We start from the raw sequence: 21404 nt of genomic DNA, 5'->3' as shown, positions 1-21404 counted from the left end.
CTGCCGCCTCCTCAAACAACCACAACCACTAATGAGGACAGCCTGGTCACGGGTCCTTTGCTCTGGGTCCAGTCACTGACTCCGTGTTTTGCATACTTTATTTCATCTAATGCTCCTAATAACCATTAAATGCCAGTAGTTTCTGTGGAGATATTTTATGGTTACAAAGTACCCTTTCCCAGTTATTGGTTATCAGTTAATCATCACATCAACCCTGGAAATAGTAGGAAAATGAGACCCAGAGATGTTAGGTAACTGTCCAAAGTCATGGGCAAGGACTTGTGCCTCCAAATCCCACGTCCATGCTGCTATGCCAGATTGCCCCTCCAACTTCTTTCCTCCTCTGTTCTTCCCACCTGCATCTAAAGAAGGTCAGTGCCATTCCTCAGGTGGACAAAATTAAGGCTCAAGAAATGAAATTGTTACAACAGACCCAGAGAAGTAAAAGCACCCCTGATAAGAAGAATTCCCAGGACCCGGCATTTTTCTGAGACAAGTTGTCTTCCTGCCAGTTCCTTTCCGGTCATCGGTAATTTAAAACCATCCCCTACCAACCGCCTGCTCCGTAATTTAATTTTCACTGCATTTTGCCAATTCACCCGCCCTGCCTCTTGGAGGGGCTCAATCCACATGCTTGGGGAACCAGACAGGATGAGGAAAAGAGCGTGAGCCACACCCAGAAGGGAGCCAGGAGGGTGGAGGGTAAGGCGAGGCGAGCCCCAGTCACTTCCCCTGATGAGTAGACAGACCCGTCCTTCGTAGCAGGACTGGGCAGCTGCCAGCCTCAAAAAACCAGCTGAGGCAGCCTCTGCAGTTCAGAGGCCAGATGCTCACTGTCTAGGAATTCACTAAGTAACATAGGAAGGGGGGTTTGCTTTAATGTTACCGCCTACGCCTTCCAGCCAAAGGTAGTGACCACGACACTTAACCAACAGGCAGGGCAAAGGGAAGAAACATGCACAGCACAACTTTCTGTGTCATGCTGATGATATGACTGCAACACTCTCTAATGAAGACATTATGATTGAAATATTCGAAAGGGAGGAGGAAACTGAGGCACTGGGATAAGACTTGCCCAAAGATCACATGGCTATAAGTGGGTTTGCATCCGAGATCTACAGGCTATAAGTGGGTTTGCATCCGAGATCTACAGGCTCCAAATCTACAGGCTCTTTGCTATGCTGGGTAGGCAAGAGTGCTATCCAGCCCTACCTTGTGCCCACGGCGGGGGTGGGGGTCATCAGCAGCCCCTGTGGAGTAGGGGTAATGAGAATCCTGCTATAGAGGGATCTGCCCACCTGGCTGGTGAACTGGTATTGCTCAGGCATCCTATGGAACCCCAATGTGCCCTCATCTTATAGTGGGAGAAAATAACATGGGTTATTTTGTACTCTTGCAATGAGGCCCAGGGAGAGTCAATGACTTGCCCAGAGTGATAGCATGGAGATTGGTTGAGTCATATGCATTCCAAGATTGCAAACAGGTCCTGGGAGGTGAGGGTCAGAGGTTGAAAGAACCCCTTTCATGGGGAAAGGATTTTTTTTTTTAACTCAACTTAGAAGAATAGTGTGATGTTGTTGGATTGCAGATTGTATTTAGAAGGACTAGAGACCTGGAAGAGAATAGAAAGTAGACAAAAATGGAAGATGAGAATCAGATAGATTGGAGAAATCCCAAGTATTCCTGTTTCCCTGGAGAGTGAGGTAGAGAGAAGGGACCGTGCGAGGTGAATGTGGTCGGGTCAAAGCCACCGTGAAATTGGACACAGGAGGTTGGCAATGAGAAGTTAGTGAAACTTAGTACATAAGAGAAATTCACAAGGGATCATTACAACCATTTTTTTAAAGCCTTTAATCTGCAAAAGTATTCTCTTGCTAGATTGATCCAAAGAGGGGAGAACTTTCTACCCTTTGGAACATAGCAGATCCAGATTTGAATAGCAGTTTCTCTTTTTAAAGGTTGTAGGACACTAAATAAATTACTTGGTCTCTCTAATCCTTAATTTCTTCATCAATAAAACAGAGCTCCTCAAACCTCTTCTCTGAGGTGATTGTGAGGATTGAAAATAATTTAGGTAAAGCATGTAGGTGAATGCCAGGGCCATGATCTGTGCCCAGTAATTGCTACCTAAGATTAAATGATGATGAATTATTCAGACAAGCCAGCAAAAGAATTCGCTTCATAGAGGCAATGTACTGTAAAGGTCCAGACCATGGACTCTAGAGCTGGGTAATCTTTAGCAATAACTTAATTTCTCCTCTTTTTTCAATTTCTTACTTCTAAAGTGAGGGCAGTAATTGTACCTGCTTCCAAGAGATATTATGAATATTAAATAAATATATATCTCAATAAATATAAGCTATTCCCCCATGCTCCTGGAAAGGCAGCTTGATATGGACAGTGTTGGACTGACGTACACAATTTGATGGGAAAAAATGTAGTTCAGAGAAGCATTCCTCATAAATTAGTCCCTTGCCTAGCTGTGATTTTCTTAAATTTTTATTGTACTATATTTCATTTTCTTTATACTGCTTGTATTGTGCTGAATTGTATTTTATATTCATTTATTAACTTAGTTTCTGAACCCCCTACTAAAAAGTAGGTCTGTGAGGGCAGAGACATTATCAATTTGCCTCATTTTTTATTCATCATGTTTACAGTCATGACTGGCATCTACTAGACAGAAAATCTCTTGTTTAGAATTTGATTATGATGTATTAGGTGTGATTTCCATTATGCTTATTTTGCTTGGAACTAGCTGCACTTATTGACTCTGCAAATGTGTATCTTTACCAAATTTAGGAAAATCTGATTATTATTTATTCAAATTTTTTTTCCTGTCCTATTTTCTATTATTTATTCCTGAGACTCCAATTATACCTATGTTAGAACCTTTGACAGGTTCTGAAACTGGTTTTTTTTCCCCCTTAAATTTGTCCTCTCCTTTCTTTAGATTAGATAATATCTATTAATCTCTTTTAATTTCATGGTTCTTGTATAATTTCTAAGCTGTTATTAAAATCATTCAGTTAAATTAAAATCATTCAGTAAAAGACTCATTATTTATGTTGTATTTTCTCAGTTCTAGAATTTCCATTTGGTTCTCCTTTGTGTCTCTACTGAGATGTGTATTTCTTTTCTCTTTTTTATGCATTAGAAGTGTATTTTCCTTATGTCCTTGAGCAAAGTTATGATAGCCACTTTAAAATCCATATCTTCTAATTTCAACATCTGGGTCATTTCAAGCTCAGTTTCCATTTATTGCCTTTTCTCCAGGTTTACATTTTTCTATGCCTTCAAATATCTAGTAATTTTGAACTGTATCCTAGACATTGTGGTTGATATATTGTGGAGATTCTGAATTCTGTTATGATCATTTAAATAATACTACTTTATTCTTTCAAAAAGCAGTTAACTTGGATGAACTCAAATTTCAAACTTTGTCTCCCCTGTGATGAGTAGCAGCTGAAATCTTGATTCAGTTATTTTTTCCTTAGCAGAGTTGCTTGGAGTCTGCTCTGCATATGTTCAGGGGTCGCTCAGCCAAAGAATTGGAGAAAACATATACACCAAATTTAGGGCTCCCCCTCTATGGCTCTCTCCTTCCTGATATCTCCCTCCTTCCATTTCCTAACTGCTGAGCTCATCCTGAATGCTGTCTTCCAATTTTTCAAACCAGTAAGACTAAGGATTTTCTATAGGATTTTAAATTATCTCATGTTGCGCATCAGACTGGGTCCTGCCATTAAGCAAAAAAAAAAAAAAATCATAAAAATGTGAAATCCAGTTAGTTTCATTCATTTCTCCCAAATTCAGACCCTCTGCAAATTCTGTCTGTTTTCAATTTCTCCCTAGTGCCTTTAAGTTTATTTTTAAAAATATGTTATCCAGAGTCAATAGATGTTATCTGTGGGAAAGTTGGTCCAATAAAAGCTACTTCTCCATTATCAGATGCAGAACCTCCATCAATGCTTTCAGTTAAAAAAAAAAAAATTTACATGCCCTGGATCTGCATAGAATCAAATTTTGTGAACTCTACCACCATTTCATGAAATCAGCTCTCTGACCTCTATATTTTTCAACACCACAGCCAAGATTTAGGTCTCAACATTGACTATCAAAAGCATTTGACATAGTTGATTGCTTACATCAAATGCTTTTGAAACATCTTCTTTGCTTGGCTTTTGAAAGACTGTTCTTTCTTGACTCTCCTTTTCCTCACTGGTTACTTTTTCTCAGTCATATGTGTTGATTTTCGTCATCTCTCCAAACTCCAAGCCCTGGAATGTCCTAAGACACATATATCTTTTCTTAATCCGTAGAGTACCCCACCCAGTCTCATGGCTTTATACACCACCCCCCAAATTTATATCATCATTCCAGACATCACCAGATCTCTAGACTCATAAATATAACTGCTTATTCAATATCTCCCTTTGGATATCTAATAGACATGCTAAACTCAGTATGGCCAAACCAAGTTCTATGCCCAACCCCAGAACTACTTATCCTTCATTCTTCTCTATCTTAGTAAATTGCTACTTAATGCTTTCAGTTACTCAAACCAAAGCTTTGGACCCATTTCTCATTGCTCTCCTTTTTCATAATTCATATTCAAGTCTATTAGCTCTGCCCTGACAAATATTTCCAGAAATTGACTGCTTCTCACTACCCCCATTGCTTCCAGCAGGATCGCTGCCACCATTATCTTCCTGGGGATTATTTCAGGGCCTCCTAACAGTTATCTCTGTTTCTTTCCTTGCACCCTCTTTAGTCCACTCTTTATATAGCAACCAAAAATACAAGACATACTGTGGCACTTAGCTGTTACAATCTTTTAATGGTTCCCCATCTCATTCATGCTGAAAGTTGAATACTTTACAAAAGCCTGAAAGTCCCACATGGTCTACATATTACCTCCCTGAGCTCATCTTATGCTATTCTCCTTCTCCCTCTCTCTGCTTCAGGAACACAGGACAGCTTGCTTCTCTTGAACATACAGGCACAATCCTGTCTTGGGACCTTTTCGTGTGCTGCTTCCTCTGCTGGAAAATTCTTCCATCAGAAAGCCACACAGTGGCTCAGTGGGTGGCTCAGTGGGTTAAGCCACTGCCTTCCACTCAGGTCATGATCTCAGGGTTCTGGGATTGAGCTCCACATCAGGCTCTCTGCTCCGTGGGGAGCCTGCTTCCCACCCTCCCTCCTCTGCCTGTGTCTCTGCCTACTTGCAATCTCTCTCTCTCTGTCAAATAAATAAATAAAATCTTTCAAAGAAAGAAAGAAAGAAAGCCGCATGGCTCACTCCCTTGTTTCTCTCAGGTCCTTATTCAAATGTTCCCTGATCAGGGGGGCCCTATCTGACTACCCTTGTGAAAAGAGCAAACATCCTCATCATAGCACTCAGCCCCCCTTAACCTGTCTTACTTTTCAATATAGCATTTATCATCATCTGGCATACTATGTATGTATTTCTTTCTTTCCTCATTGTGTGTCTTTCTTCAGTAGAACATAAACTCCACAGGGACTATGTCGTTCACTGTTTCGTATCTACAATCTCGATAGTGTCTAGAACATGATAGGTGCTCAGTAACACCTGTTGAATAGATGACAAATGAATAAGTAATTAATTATAGTTTGGGCTCAGAACTGCCTAAGGAGTATTTTAAAAATACAGATTTCTTAGAGTACAAATTCTTGGGCCCGGTAGAGACGTAACTGAGGGCAGAATCTATGAGAGTCCCAACCTGCCAGGGCCTCAGTTTCTTCATTTCTCAAATACAGATAATTCCTCATACCTCTCAGGGTTGTAGTTCAAAGTACGATTCAAAGAGGTTCAAAGTACGATTCAAACAGAGGGATCTTTGTATAAAAGTGCCCTGTTCAGCATACAGAAGATGCTTAAGCATTGGAAGACTCCTCCTCTATCAGTAAAAGATTGACTTAGGGTTCCATAGAGTCCAAATGGAGATGTTAGGTTTAGACCCCTGTTCCCTGGACTCCTGGACTGTGACCCCACTCATGAGTCTATATAATCGCACACTCATGCCTTCTGTGTCTGCCACTATGCTGAGGGAGGGCCCTGTCAACACCCACATTCCTTTTATCCTAGTGTCTGAAATATTATTTTTCTGTATTTCTGGCCAAGTGTACCACATGCCCTCTAGACTGCATTACAAATCAGTGGTCTAGCCCCTGGGGGCATATTGTCATTTTCCCCAAGTCCCCTTTTTTTGGCAGGGACCAGATTTGCTCCTTAGCAAGGAGCACTGCTCCTTAGCTCTGCCACTGAAGGTTCAGAACCACTCCCCACACTGCTCCTGAGCCCCACTCCCATCCTACCCCTGCTCATGGGCACCAGCATCCCAAGAGCACCACTGATGGAGACAACCCCCAGGCCCCTACCTGAATAAGATGTGAGGCTCCAAAAAAGAGTGCAGAGAGAGAAGAGGGGGAGCTCTCCTGCACCTGGAAACAGAGCCCTTCTGCCTTAACACAAGCTGCTCACCACTCTCAACACATGTATGACTTGTTATGGTCACCCCCAGAACCCTGATCCTACCACCAAGTCAGTTCTGCTACCGTTGTCTAAAAAATGGATGCTCTAGGCAGAAAGTATGGGAGCCAGTTCAGACCCTATACCATCCCATCTGGTTGGGTTCTAGCTTCAAGGGAGATGGAGAACGCCAGTCCAGGGAGGCAGGCAGATTTCTTCCCATGAGCGTTCTTTCTGGTTCCATTTCTCCTAGGGCTCAGGCTATTGTCTGGGGCCTCCACACTCCCAGTGGTATGACTACTCTCTGGACATCCCCCACTCACCTCCACCTGGGAGAACACAGAGATCTTCTTCCAGGTCTCCAATGTCTGCTCTCATGCCCCACTCAAATAAACACACACAATCGCTTTAGCTTTCTCTTTTCAATTTCCGATTCATTTCAGAGGCTGTGGAAGCAATCTTTCCAGAGCCCTAAACCACAATCTCAGGGGATTAGAGTCCCTCCAGACCTCATTCCCATGAAGAGGAAACACACAAGGCTTTGAAATTTGCTTTTCTCCACTGTTTATGTTCACCCATTCCCCATCAAAAACAAATCCTAAAGTGTATTTATAGTTTGCGAGTGATTTTCACACACATCTTGTCGTTTGATTCCCTCCCTTCACCCTGATGAACACAAGACGATCCCATTTTACAGGTGATGAAATCAAAGTGCAGAGAAAGTAAGTAACATGAGTAGGTCACAGGAAGAAGTAAGTGGTGAGGTCAAGATATGGAAACCAAGTCTCGGGGAAGGGGAAGGGAAGATTTTAATAAGATTGCCACTGAGCTTCAAAAAGGCCAACTAGGGGTGCCTGGATGGCTCAATGGGTTAAAGCCTCTGCCTTCAGCTCAGGTCATGATCCCAGGATCCTGGGATCAAGCCCCTCATCGGGCTCTCTGCTCAACAGGGAGCCTGCTTCCCCCTCTCTCTCTGCCTGCCACTCTGCCTACTTGTGATCTTGATCTGTAAAATAAATAAATAAATAAATAAAATCTTGAAAAAAAAAAAAAACTAACTAGCTTTTTGTTGTATTTGTTTAGGTTGTTTGCTGTATGATATATGGTATGCTAATTTCCATGAGCCTCTTGTATTTGACAATCCTTCCTTCCTACTTACATGTGCACATGTACACACACAAATACATACACACAGCCAGGAATTTGCCCCAGTGGCAGGCTCCTAAGTAACAGCTGGGAAGCTCTCCCAAGTCTTGCTTTTGTCCTCCACCATGCTGTGTTCAAGAGACAATCCCAGTAAGGATTCTTCAAATCAACTAGTTCTCTGGGAGACAGATTTCCCAACACTAATCAAGGACCTGCTTGGTACTTTCTGAGTTTCATTCCAGGTGAGAGGCATGGAATTCCTCATGCCCCTCCCTCCAACCTGCTTCCAGAGATGGGCCAGGATCTTAGAGTGACATTATGCTGCCTTGGTTTGGATTGCTAAGGTGCCTGAGCTCCCCCCTCTAGCTTCACCCAGCAGGAGAGCTATTCTTGATGAAAGTCTTGCACCTGCATTTCCATTTCCCCTTATGTTGATGCTCTGTGGTCAGAATCCACACGTTCTGGGCTAATTTGTTGGAAAGCAGAGCGTGGCATGCATGCCTAGCTGCTGATTTTGCCAGTGCTGCTAGGCTGCCCGTTTAGGGATTTTTGTTCTTTGGTTGGAAAAGGCACTTATCAAGCATTTTGGTTGGGGGAATGTGCTGAAATTCTGCTCTGTCTAGTCTGGGAAGGTTGCCCAGGCCTGCATCGTAGGCTCCCTTTTTTGCCCTACCAGTTACAGGGACTGAGCCTCCCATCAGCCATCCCAGGGTGGATATCCTGGGGCATGCTTCTCACCTCATTAACGCCCTCAGCAGAGCCTGGAAATAAGTCCTCTTCTCATCAACATCATTGGGGGCATCAGTTAAGGCCCTATATTCCCCCTAGGACGTTGGTATTAGGAATTGAGGACTTCTTGAAAGACAGCATGGCAGAAATCTGAGTAATTTCTTTGGAATGTGGCTCATGATGTGGAAAAGTGGGGAAAGTTGATGACAACCACGTACTCTTTCTTGATGTCTAAGCACCATGCTGTGCCCTGCATTAAGAATATGCTCCTAAGATGAACTGTAGAACAGGCATACAGTCAAAAACAATGATAGCAGTAATCATGCTCTGACGGAAAGAACATTGTCTTCAGCTCCAAGAACATTGGAGCTGGAAAGTCAGCTCAACGTCTTACTATCTGGGTGATCTTGGGTGAGTTGTGGGCCCCCCCCCCTTCCTCAGATGTGAAAGGGATGATGGGTCCTAGTTTACAGGATTATTATGAGGAGTAAGTGACATAACATGGTAGTGACATGGGTAGAATGCCCAGCACACAGCATGGCACACACTGAGTGTTCAATTAAAATAATTTCCTATGCATAATGTCACTGGATCAGAACAGCCCTTGGAACAGACAAACAGGCTGGAGTTCCTCTCATTTACAGAAAGAAAAGGAAGGTTCAAGGAGGTAAAGTGACTTGTCTGCGGTCACGCAGAACCAAGCAAGGGAAGAGCAAGGGCTTGACATTGTCTGATTCCTACCTCTGGATTCTTTCCAATTAGGTGACTCAGGCTCATTCATCACTTTCCCAAAGCATCTAGCTCATTCTCAAAGTGGATTCAAGAACCAGAGACATCCTCTACTCTAAACTCTTCTTGGCTTTCCATGTGTCAGGTGCATCACTCCTGGAAAAGGAGAGTCTAGGACGGGCTCTTGCTGGACTCCCCTGGAAACCTTCTCAGTAATGGACATTTGGTTGGGACACGTAATATCTTTTTGATATTTTGCTCCCTGGGTTCTCTTTGCATTTGCTCCCAATGTTTTACTTATGATGGTCTTCATTGGGAAACAGAGAGACATTGTCATCTGCACCTTTAGTCTTCTTTTTCTATCCCAAACAACATGAAGGTTATGGGGTTGTGTCTGGACAAGTTAAGTTTTGGTGAGTACTGCCTGAGAAGTTCAGGTTCCTAAGTATTGTGGACTGAATGTGTATGTTCTCCCACAATTCATATGTTGAAGGCCTAACAGGATGGCATTTGTTGGTGGGACATTTAGGAGGTTTTAGAATCATAAATGTGGAGCTTGCAAAATGGAATTCTTGTAAGAAATGGGAGAGACCAGAGCTCACTTGTTCTCTGTCACGTTAAGACACAGCAAGAAGGCAGCTACAAGCTGCTTACAAGTCAGAAAGAGAGCTCTTACCAGGAACTGAATTAGCTGATACCTTGAGCTTGGACTGCCCCGTCTCCAGAATTGTAAGAATGAAATGTTGTTTAAGCCACCCAGTCTATGGTATTCTGTTATAGCAGCCTGAGCTAAGATAACTCAAGAGACACACATTGCCTTCTAAACTATTCAGTGCCTGGTATCTAGGCCCCTCTCCAGGGCCACCCATGAAAAGTCAGTGCTAGGATGGAGGATCCTGTGCTAGGATGGTGGAAAGAGAGAGCAGAGCAGGAAAGCCAGCAGAAGCAGAAGCAGAAGCTCCATCAGAAAGATGGTGGCCAAAAAAGCAACACTGAAAAGAGGGACAAGATGAAGCCTCAAATGGGGGAGGAATCAAGAGGTGAAAGATGCCAAGGGTCAACAGCAAGGTGGAAAGTAGACAGTGATGGAAGTTGACAAGTAGTTCAGCCCTGAAATTGTGAAAAGTGCTCTCCAAATTTGCTCTGATTACCTAATGCTGCATAACAAATTACCCCAGATCTTAATGGGCTTTAAACAACCATTTATTATGCTTATAGATTGGGATGGGGTCAGAAATTCAATAGAATACAACAGGAAGGCTTTTCTCTGATATTTGATGTGTGGGCCATCAGTTAGTAGCCTCTAGAACTGGAAGCTAGAATCATCTGAAGTTTCACTCACTGGTGGTTGATGCTGGGAAGACTTAGGTAGCTGGGGCTCTATGAGCATCTCTTTCTGTCTCTATATGGCCTCTTTATGTTGTCGCTCCAACATGGCAGCTTTGGGCTAGCCAGCCTTCTCACATGTCTGCCCGGGGCCCCCAATGTGCATGTTGACAGCAGGTGAAAACCATATCACTTTTGCCGCCTAGACTGAGAAGTCATGCAATGCCCTACCGCCACGTCCTACTAATCAAGGCAGTTACAAGGGTCCATCAGGTTCAAGAAGAGGGAACATAGAGCTTACTTCTTGCTGGATGAGTGTCCATGTCACACTATAAGAAGAACATATATGTGACGTCATCTTGGAAAATACACTCAGCCTCCATGTTCAAAGTCTCCTCCCTATGGTACTTTCCCATGCTGCCGTGGTCAGTGTGTGTGTGACCACAAAAGCACAGACCCTGGGTCTCCCCTTGAAAGGATGGCACTAGAGATGGGAACACTCCAGGCTTAGACAAAGGGGTGCTTGACTTATTCCTTTAAAGAACAACGAAGCAGTATCTGGAGGGCCAGCTCTAATGGACAGGAGTTTTGAGCTCTCTGTTTCAGCTGTATTACTGCTTTGCTTTGCAAGGTCTGTTAGGGATGGTAGAAGTCTTGTCTTGGCCCATTTCCCATACTATTTACTAAAGATCTTTCTGAAAAGTAAGCCTATGTCTGTGATGCTGAGAAAAACCAAAGGATGTCTCTGACTTTGCTCATAGCTGAGTTAGAGGGATGGAGGAGCAGTTCCCTAACAATAAGCATGAAGGAGAGCAGGTACCAGCATGAACCCCCAGCAGAGAGGCAAACTCAGGTCAGCAAGGGTGCATTGCCCCTCCCACCCTACCTCTTCCTGGATTACTTGTCTCAGCTCAGTCCTAGAGCATTTTGTATTTTGCTTCCATAAGATCCTTTTACAGATAGAGGCAGAAGAAGGATCAAAGTGGGAGCACCTCCAGGGAGAGATGAAATGCCAGAAGGGTAATGCCACCAGCACTTGAGCAACTGTCTTCCTCACCAGACTATCCCTCAAAGGAGTTCAAAGAGTTTATCCTGGGTATATTATGCAATTTCACCCTCTACATCTTTCTTGCCTTGCCCTACCCACCCATCTTTGAGCCTCTGGAATCCTCCCTGCTCAATCAAGCTCCTGAAGAATGTATTTCCTGTTAGAGTTCCCCCAAAGAAATACCAGCATGAGGGAGCACACAGATTCACCAAGAAGCAGCAAAAGGTCTTCCTCCACTCTCCTTTACCATGCAAAGATATTGATTCAAAAGGGGCCTGGTGGAAACCCTATGGCTATTTGCCTTCTAGTATTTCCAAAAGCACCCACCACACAGGACAAGCACAATGTTTGCTAAATCATGTAAACACAGGTAATGCCAAGGCATAAAACACTGAAAGAGAGCATATTTGCCACCCCAAGCATTTCCCACCCAACAAAGAGTGTGCTAATTGCAAACATTTCCCATGATTCATTAATGGAGTGTCCAAGGTTCTCAAGGACCTAAAATCCAACGACTTTTGTCCCGTGCTGATGGAAATACTATAGCTGGACCTTGAAAGCTATATTCCATTTTTTAAATTTGTCATCCATTTATTCACTCAAAAAATATTCATTGATTATTGTGCTGTGCTTGGCCCTGAAGATAAACAGTGGAGGGTCCCTACACTTGAGTGTTCCCAGTGGGAAAGCAGTGAAATAAAGAAACATGTTAGTGGGTATTATAAGAGAGAATACTGGGAGCTATAGGAGCATGTAATAGGATCCTTGATCTAGAGTTGAGGGAGGGGAATCAAAGAAGACTTCCTGGAGGAAGTGAAGCCTGAACTGGGTTTTGAGCCATGAGTAAAAATTAGCCAGGAAAGTATGAGAGAAGGGAGGGAGCACATGTGGAGGTCATGAGACAGTATGGTATCTCCACAGCCCTGAGAGGAGCTCAGAGTATCTAGGGAGAAAGGGAGAGTGGAGAGCCTTAAATGCTGTTACTAAAGAGTTTGGGCTTTCTCCAGAATTATGCAATCATAAAAGTAGCTTACAATTTAGGATTTAATTTAGATAAAGTTAGTGAGTTGATGATAATCACCAAGATGATCTCCAAGAGTAAGAGATGATGAAGTTGTCCTAGGGTCAGTCAAGAGTCAGCTGTTGGCTTTGAGGCCCACCATTCCATTATAGGAGGGTCAGTGAGGAGGAAGCAGGAAGCACCGGCTCTCCATCAGCCTTGCCCACCTAGTCATTAATCCTGACTTCTAAGACCCACCTACCTGCTCCAACCTGCCTTAGCTCACCAACTTGAACTTGACCTGTGGTCTCTGTCTGTTCCTTCCAGCTCAGCTGGACAGTTGTTTGAACCCCCTCTGGCTGAGTCCCACCATGTCACTGCCCTTGTTCCCCAGATTCAGCTGTAATTAAATACCCTCTGGCATTTCATCTTTAAATCAAGAGAGTGTTCTTCCTTCCCATTCTAACCTCAGTGACTATACTTGCTATCTGTTGACTGCTGATGGGATATCTTGGAATTATGGCAATTAAAGATAAAAGGCTCTTTAGGGACCATCATGCCCAAACCTCTCATTAGCGCTAATGCCAGGGAGAAGAAATTACTTCCCCAGGAATAAAGACTCATTGGAGGGTCTTCTGACTCTCAGGCCAGTGAGCGTGGGTTGCCTTTTAGTAGAAGGAACTGACAAGCTGGTAAACACAGTGGGTAACAGGCACTCACAACTTGGACTTGGGGATTTTCTTTTAGACAACTCCATAGACTGAATCTTTTCAAGTGGGGTTTAGTCATGCATATCACAACGGCTAACTGGGTACCTGTTCTGTGTGAGGATCTATAGGAAACACTAGGGAGCCAAAGGATAGCAAGATCCATTTCCATTGGAGAAGCCTGTAGCCTGTATCCTACTGACAGGCAGATGCCAAATGGTAATTATGCAGTGTGAAAAGTGTCATGGCACCCGGACTCTGTAATGGAGGAGTCTTCATGGCTAAGCCCCTGGTTGGCTCCTGGAAATTGCCGTTACTTCTGGGTAGATGCCAGGAAAAATTGGTGGAATCATAGAATTTGGCTTGGGAGTCTCACTCCAACCTATCTTTAAGTCATTAAAAGGTTAAATGTCATTTCCATAAACAGAGCAGAGAATCACAGATCATTAAGTCCAAACCCTCATTTATAAAAAGAGGAAACTGGGGCCCAGAAAGGGGAAGTGGCTTCACCAAGTTCACCATGTTATGGTTCCTGCCTCTAAATCACCCTTCTGACTTGCGTCAGAGAAGTAGTTCGGTTTTGCAGAAAGAGCACTGGACTGTGAGTTCTAGTTCTGTCCCTTCCCCATTGTTACAGACTGAAACTTTGTGTCCCTCCAAATTTATGTATGAAGGCCTTAGACCCCAGCATGGTGGTATTTGGAAATGGAACCTTTGGGAGGTAATTAGGTTTGGATGAGCTCATGAGGGTGGGGTTCTCAGGAAGAATCAGTGTCCCTTTAAATAGAGGCACCAGAGAGTACCCCCCCACAGGAGCACTCCCTGAGGAAAAGCCATGTGAGTACATACAGAGAAAGCAGTCATGTTTGAGTAGGCAGAAGGCCATCACCAGAAATCAAATCAACCAGGACCTTGATCCTGGACTTCCCAGACTCCAGAACTGTTAGAGATAAATGCCAGTTATTGAAGACCCCAGTCTGTACATTTTGTTATGGCATCTGAGTAGACTAAGACATCCACATCCATGGTGTGTTTCTTAATACATCACAATATCCTTCTCTGAGCCTCAGTTTCCCTGCATGACAAAGGAGAGAATTTGGCCAAAAAGGTCTCTGTGACTCCTTCCGGCTCTGAGATGTGATGCGACAATTACCCAGCGAAGAGAGAGGCTGAAAAACCAAAGCAGCTCCCCAGACTGCCTCTGGCCACTAGCTCAGGGGCTCCGGCAATGGGTGGTACCCAGAGCCCAGGTGGCCGCCCTGGAAAAGGGCGAGAGGAGGCAGGGGGTAGCATTAACATTCCCCCAACGCATGCCCAGGAGCTCAGAGGGCCCAGATGGGAAGCAAACAAGCAAACCCTCTGACGTGCTCTGAACCAGAGATCACCTTCCATCGCAGCCCCCACTACTTTCCTGTTGCCGTGGCAACTTTTCTCTGGATTCTTCTAATTTCCCAACACTCGGCTCCAGGAGCAGGGCCCAACTGACCTACAAGTGGAGACCACCCAGACCCAGGACACGGAGGCTGGACGAACCTGGGCGTGGGCGTCACAGCAGGGCTGGGATTTCGACCCAGGTGTGTCAAGACCCGCTCTTGTCCTTCCTCTATAAACACAGCCTCACAGCAGAGCACAGAAAGGGCTGGAAACAGAGAGGAGGATTTTTCACGTTATAAGTCACCCTGGTTTTTTGAAACTATGGTTTTTCTTCTAACACTCATTTGTAGCAGCAGCGGTCACTGCTTTTTGCTCCGCAGTGAACGTGCTTTGTGACCTTGGGCAAGCCAGTTAATCTTTTGAGGTTGTGCTTTTCTTAAAGGGTAAAAATGAGCTAATAATTCAATTCAGAAGCTTAGATGCAAGCGCTCTCCTGCTCCTCCCCCTGCCTGAGGCTCTGTGGGTGAGCAGGTGAGATGTTTGAAGGGTCTCCACTTGGCAAATGACAGTCTTTTGAAATGTAAAGGTTTACCAGTGACCGTATTTTTCCCCTCATTATTATTGATGCATTTAAGAGCTGATTTTTCTAAGCATTTCTTTTTTTTCTTTTTCTTATAAGGAAAAATGCTCCAGGGGCCAATATATTAGGTAACTCCCTATTTTCAATCAAGAGGAAATAGAAGCAAAGCATGTCTGAAATTATTATCAAAGTCATTAGGAGAATAGAATTTTCTTATCAGGCTCCAATACACACAGATACAATATTGGGAAAATATCTATTTGTGTAAGGTGGGCAATTCCAAAACTGATATGGCATCTCCCCCCTTCACGTAGAGTCAAGCCTCTTCTTCCTCCCTTCCAACCCTCTCTGCCTCTGTGTATTCAGTAGTGCCAGTTCTGGTGTCTGTTCAAACAGTGCCAGCTCTGGTCTCTGTTATACAAAGGCATGCAAGGCGTGCCTGCTCTGTTGGGTTCCATGCTGGAGCTAGAGATGCAGGGTAACAAGCAAGGACACTGTTCTGGGGGAGTACAAGATCTGTAAAGACAGACACAGGAGTAAGCCTGTCCTACCCATTACCTTCCCTGCATCTTTCAATGAGCCAGTGAAGAAAGTGTTATCATTTGTCATTTCAGTGGAAGAGCTGGCACACTGAAGTCAGGTGCTGTCTTATTTGCAAGATCTCTGCTTGATCCAGTTTGGACCCCTGGTCCTCCCCCATAGGCTGCATCCCCCAGCATCACCCCAAGCTTGCCCTGAAGCCCTGTCCTCCCTGGTTTCTATCTGCAGCTCCTGCCTTGTCTTCCTCTCCCCCTCTGCCCACATTATAGAGCCACGGCCTATTGTTTGCTCATCTGTAGACCTCACACCACTACTAACATGGACCCCTGGGCCACTAAAGCATTTGAGAATGCTGTTCAGTGAGTTTGAGAACCCCTGCAATTTCATGCAAAACTTCGGTTGAAAGGGAACATGTGCATTTTGAAAGGAGAGAGACTAAATCATTCATCAGAATCTCCAAGGGGTCCAGAGCCCATAAAAGGGAGAATTACTTGAGAATTACTACATTTGTACCCCTGAGTTTCTATTTGCTCTTGGTTCCTCCCCAGGGCCTGGCACTCAACCAGTTATGTAGAAAGAAAGGGTAGAAAAGGGGACGAGATACCTAGCCCCCCATACTTAGTTCTACTATATGGCATATAATATATAGCAGACCTACATCCAAGCCCCAGATCCTATTCTTTTTTTTTTTTTTAAAGATTTTATTTATTTATTTGACAGAGAGAAATCACAAGTAGATGGAGAGGCAGACAGAGAGAGAGAGGGAAGCAGGCTTCCTGCTGAGCAGAGAGCCCGATGCGGGCCTCGATCCCAGGACCCTGAGATCATGACCCGAGCCGAAGGCAGCGGCTTAACCCACTGAGCCACCCAGGCGCCCCAGATCCTATTCTTAATGACATATGTCTGGAAGAGGAAAGGAGAAATGAAGAAGTAATTGGAGGGACCACAAAGTTGAGTGAAGGTCAAGGAGAAAAGACTCAAGTAAATAGAGATGCCAGCCACCCAGAGAAAAGCTGAAGGACAGGAGTCTGAAGGAAAGGGATATAATGACCTTACCAAGGTTACAATTCAATCAGTTCATCAGCAAATATCTTCAAGCTCCTTCTATGGCCTGGAAATGATTCCAGATGCCTTACTCTGTGAGTCATAAATTGCCCAGGCACTGGGGTGATGGAAAGGGCTCTGGGCTTGGAGACTGGAGTCTGGCATCTGGACTACATCCGTGGTTGTCATCATTATAACCTTGGGTGAGAATCTTGAACCTCAGTGTTACCTTACCTGTAGAATGGGGACATTATCCTGGCCTGACTTCCATGGTTGTTGTCGTGAGGCTCAGCTCTGATATTGCTGATACTGGGTGTTCTTTCAAGTAAGGCCAGTGCCACCAACAGAGGTCAGACTCTCAGATTCTAGCATTTAAAATCAGATTTCCATACAAATCAAAGCCACAATGAGATACCACCTCACACAGGTCGGAATGGCTAAAACTAACAAGTCAGGAAATGACAGATGCTGGCGAGGATGCAGAGAAAGAGGAACCCTCCTACACTGTTGGTGGGAATGCAAGCTGGAGCAGCCACTCTGGAAAACAGCGTGGAGGTTCCTCAGAAAGCTGAAAATAGAGCTACCCTATGACCCAGCGATTGCACTACTGGGTATTTACCCTAAAGATACAAATGTAGTGATCCAAAAGGGCACATGCACCTGAATGTTTATCACAGCAATGTCCACAATAGCCAAACTATGGAAAGAACCTAGACGTTCATCAACAGATGAATGGATAAAGAAGATGTGATATATATATATATATATATATATATATATATATATATATGAATACTATGCAGCCATCAAAAGAAATGAAATCTTGCCATTTGCTGCGACGTGGGTGGAATTAGAGGGTATTATGCTTAGCAAAATAAGTCAATTGGAGAAAGACAACTATCACATGATCTCCCTGATATGAGGAAGCGGAGAGACAACATGGGGGGTTTGGGGGTAAAAAAAGAAAAAATGAAAGAAGGTGGGATCAGGAGGGAGACAAACCATAAAAAAGGAGACAAACCTTAATCTCACAAAACAAACTGAGTGTTGCTGGAGGGAGGGGGGTCAGAAGAGGGTGGTGGGGTTATGGACATTGGGGAGGGTATGTGCTATGGTGAATGCTATGAAGTGTGTAAACCTGGCGATTCACAGACCTGTACCCCTGGGAATTAAAAAAAATTATATATTCATAAAAAAAATTTTAATTAATTTAAAATTTTTTTAAAAAATCAGATTTCCAGAAGTTCATTGTTGTGAACCTCTCCATCTGTGTGTGCCAACAGAGCTAACCTGAAGTTACAGATGGAGAGAGTGATTTGCTTATTACTCTCCCAACCACACCCCACCTCCTACCTTCACGGCCACTTTGTACAAGTCTCTGTTCTCACCCTGCCCTAGCAGGTCCTCAGTGAATTCATCTTCTCACCCAAGACCCTTGGATTGCCCTTTATACCATCTCTTCCTCTCCACTCTCCACTACCACTTCCCATGGGGGCTACCCATTTGCTCTCTCAGCCCCAGCCCTCCATTGTTATGGTACATTTCAACCTGGACCCAGCATGTTACCATCCTTTCTGGCACATTCCATGTGTCCTCCATCCCCGCCTGAGCCTCCTTATCTACACGTTCCTCCCACCCTTCTTCAGACTTCTGCAGTGGCCAGTAACCATGAGAGCACGTGTCCTTGTGCAGGCAGAAACTCAGCTGGGAGATCTGAAAACACTCTGAAACCTACAAGGCAGGCTGAAGACCCAAGGCATCGTTGCCAGTCTTTTGCAGGGCTTAGGGAAGTGCAGAGACTAAGAGAGGTGCCCAGAGTGAGAGATGCTGGTCGTGTGAGCTGAGTTGGTTGAAAGCGAGGGAATTCCTCTTTCCTCCCATTCTCAGGAGGCAAGTTCTTCTTAGGGCTCTGACTGGCCACAGGTGATAAATACATTTATGCTGAAGAGAAAGAAGCAGCCATAGATCTTGTATATGGGAGGCAGTTTCCTTTTATTTCAACCACACAAAATGGGGCCCAACCAATGAGCCGATGCAGGAAAGAGATCAACACGGAATTGTGAAATGGCTGAGGCTAATAGCTCCGTTTAATAAAACCTGAAAAATAAAAGCCCTAAGAGCAGGTTGCTTCCCTGTGCTTTGAAAAGAAAAATTGCATATTAGAAGATTGGAGAAAACATACAAGGATAGAGCTTGGGGTCCTTCTTCAGGGGCATGGGGGAGAGTGGGCTACAGGAGAGGCAACAGGTGTGCTGGGAAACACTGGAAACATTCGTGGAGATAGTTATGTATGTTGTCTTCCATTCAGACATTTATTGAGTATGTGCTGTGGGCTAGGTAAGCACTGGGTGGCCCAAACCAAAGTGGTCCAACTCAGCACCGTTCCCTACGGCACTGCTGGCAAACAGTCAGTCGTTCCAATTCTACCTTCTCTTTCTTTTTCTTTTAATTTTAATTTTTTTAAAGTAGGCTCTACGCCCAGCATGGGGCTCAAACTCATAACCCTGAGATCAAGGGTTGCATGCTGTATTCACTGAGCCAGCCAGGTACCCCTAATTCTACCTTCTTGTTGTCTTTCCTGAAAACTGGGTGTTCTATTATTTTTTCAGCCATTTAATTTAAATGAACTTACCTTTTTAGGTATAAATACCAACCTGAATCTTATCCATGAAATCACAGATTTTAAAGTGCTAGCTATGTTTTCTCCAGTATATGTTAAAATACATACAGAATCCTAGACCCATGCTAGTCTGAGTTAATACTATCTAAAGTTGTCTTGGAGTGCCTGGTTGGCTCAGTAGGTTAAGCATCTGACTCGTGGTTTGGGCTCAGGTCATGATCACACGGGTCGTGAGATCAAGCCCTACGTTGGGTTCCTCACTCAGCGGGGAATCTTATTGAAGATTCTCTCCTTCTGCCCTCCTCCCACTTGTGGGTGCATGCATGTGTAACACACCCCCTTTCTCAAAAATAAATAAATAAGTCTTTAAAGAATAAAGTTTTCTTGTGTACTATCAGTGACACATATACTACATGTTGGAAAATGCTACTGGATGTGGGGAAGTATCAGGGGTAATTTTGACATCATGTAATGGAAAATTCCAAATTACTGCCTGAAGCAAGATAGAAAATTATTTTTATTTAACATAAAAGAAGTGTGGAGATAAATAATCCAAAGTCTGATGTGGCTGCTCCAGGGTTATTAGATACCCAGACTCCAATTGTTCAGAAACACTGTCCTAGAATCTTCTTCCATTCTCAAAGTCACCTCATGGCCCAAAATGGCTGCTACAGCACCACTCATTACGTCATACACCTGTATTCTGCAGGAAGGGAAGGGAGAGATGTCCTGCCACCTTATGTCAGTGCTCTTTGAGGAACATTTCTACAAGTCCCCCCAGTGATTTCTTCTGCATTATTTTGGCTGGAACTTTGTCGGATAGTTAGTTATATCCCTCAAACTTCAAGGAAGCAATTTTGTTTCATGCATGAGAATCAAGTTCTAGGAGCTGAACCTCCCTATTTGGCCTCCAATGCTTGTCTGAACTTCTGTCCTGGCTTTAGCCTTGACTTTTAGCTTTGTCCATCAGAACTGAGGCTTGGCCCTGAAGTCTAGATCAGCTAAGTGGTGGCAGCATGACACTATTTCTTTGTTTTCATCTGACTCTTTCTTCTAAAATGGGATCCTGCTTTAGGAACTCATTTCATTGACTTCTATGTGCCTCCCTGACCTAAAATCTCTATTCATGCTGAGAATCAGTGTTACCAACTGACCTACACTCAAACCACAGCCTAGAGCCCTCAGATATTAATTTCTGTTCAGATCACACTAGAGTTGGCTTTGCCCTCTTCCTTGCCCTCAGCATCAGGTGAATTCCTCCACACACCTAGATGGGGCCTTGGTTCTCATGAGTTCCAACGTCACCTTGGAAATTGACATCCGTAAGCAGGCAGGAAATTAAGCCTTCAGAGCAAAGCATGTGGGAGGCTGGCCTCCTGTTTTGGCATAGACTAGTGAGAACAGAAAGCAGGGAGGCACAGGGCTCAAGAGGTACCTAGAACTTAATTCTCACCCTAAAGCCAAACTGTCCCCTCTTGCCACTAAGCTTGCTGAGTGGCCAGGGCCACACTTCTCACTTATATCCAGGTCACATCTCTTTCCCCTATGTGGCCTCCAGGAACTCTAGATTCTCTTCCCCTTATGCTGTTGCTGTTAGATGCTGTCCTTCGAGACATCCTTGCCTCTTCTACCGGCTTATGTTGTTCTGTGTTGAAAAAGAAAATACAGAGAATTCTCTGACTCTGTCTGCATCTAATTCTAGTTCAGTCTCCACTGGTCACTCTTCCTGGGAAATAAAGGATCTTTACCCGGGGCACTCATCTCCTAGTGTGAACTCTTTCTACTAATGCCTTCTGCAAAAATCCCTGAGCAGCAATATGTAGCATGGTTATACAGTAAATAGAAGTTAGTTAATGTTTAGCCTTTTATTTAATGAGTGTCATTATAATGGAAAAAGCATACTTTCCAAGCTTATGCATTATTCACCTATCATGTTCGCGTTGGCATCTCAATGCCCAGCCCTTCAAGAGCATCCAATCAATGTTTGCTAAAAGAATAAATAAATGAGTGAGTAAACCGTAATATTTGCTCTCATTTGTCCAGGCCCCAGGGACTCTAAGTCCACGGA

General features: G+C 44.1%; 1 protein-coding gene and 1 pseudogene across 1 annotated transcript in view; one reads left to right on the top strand and one right to left on the bottom strand.

The window, feature by feature from the left end:
* Window positions 1-1328, bottom strand: part of LOC122907275 — a 48386-nt pseudogene extending 47058 nt beyond the window's left edge.
* ASIC2 (acid sensing ion channel subunit 2) overlaps window positions 1-21404 on the top strand; it is a 969864-nt gene that overhangs the window by 633332 nt on the left and 315128 nt on the right. The window lies entirely within an intron of this gene.

The sequence above is a fragment of the Neovison vison genome, chromosome 5 (genome assembly GCF_020171115.1).
Source record: "Neovison vison isolate M4711 chromosome 5, ASM_NN_V1, whole genome shotgun sequence".
Taxonomy (NCBI): domain Eukaryota; kingdom Metazoa; phylum Chordata; class Mammalia; order Carnivora; family Mustelidae; genus Neogale; species Neogale vison.
The sequence above is the reverse complement of the archived record's forward strand: the minus strand, read 5'-3'. Positions and strand labels throughout refer to the sequence as shown.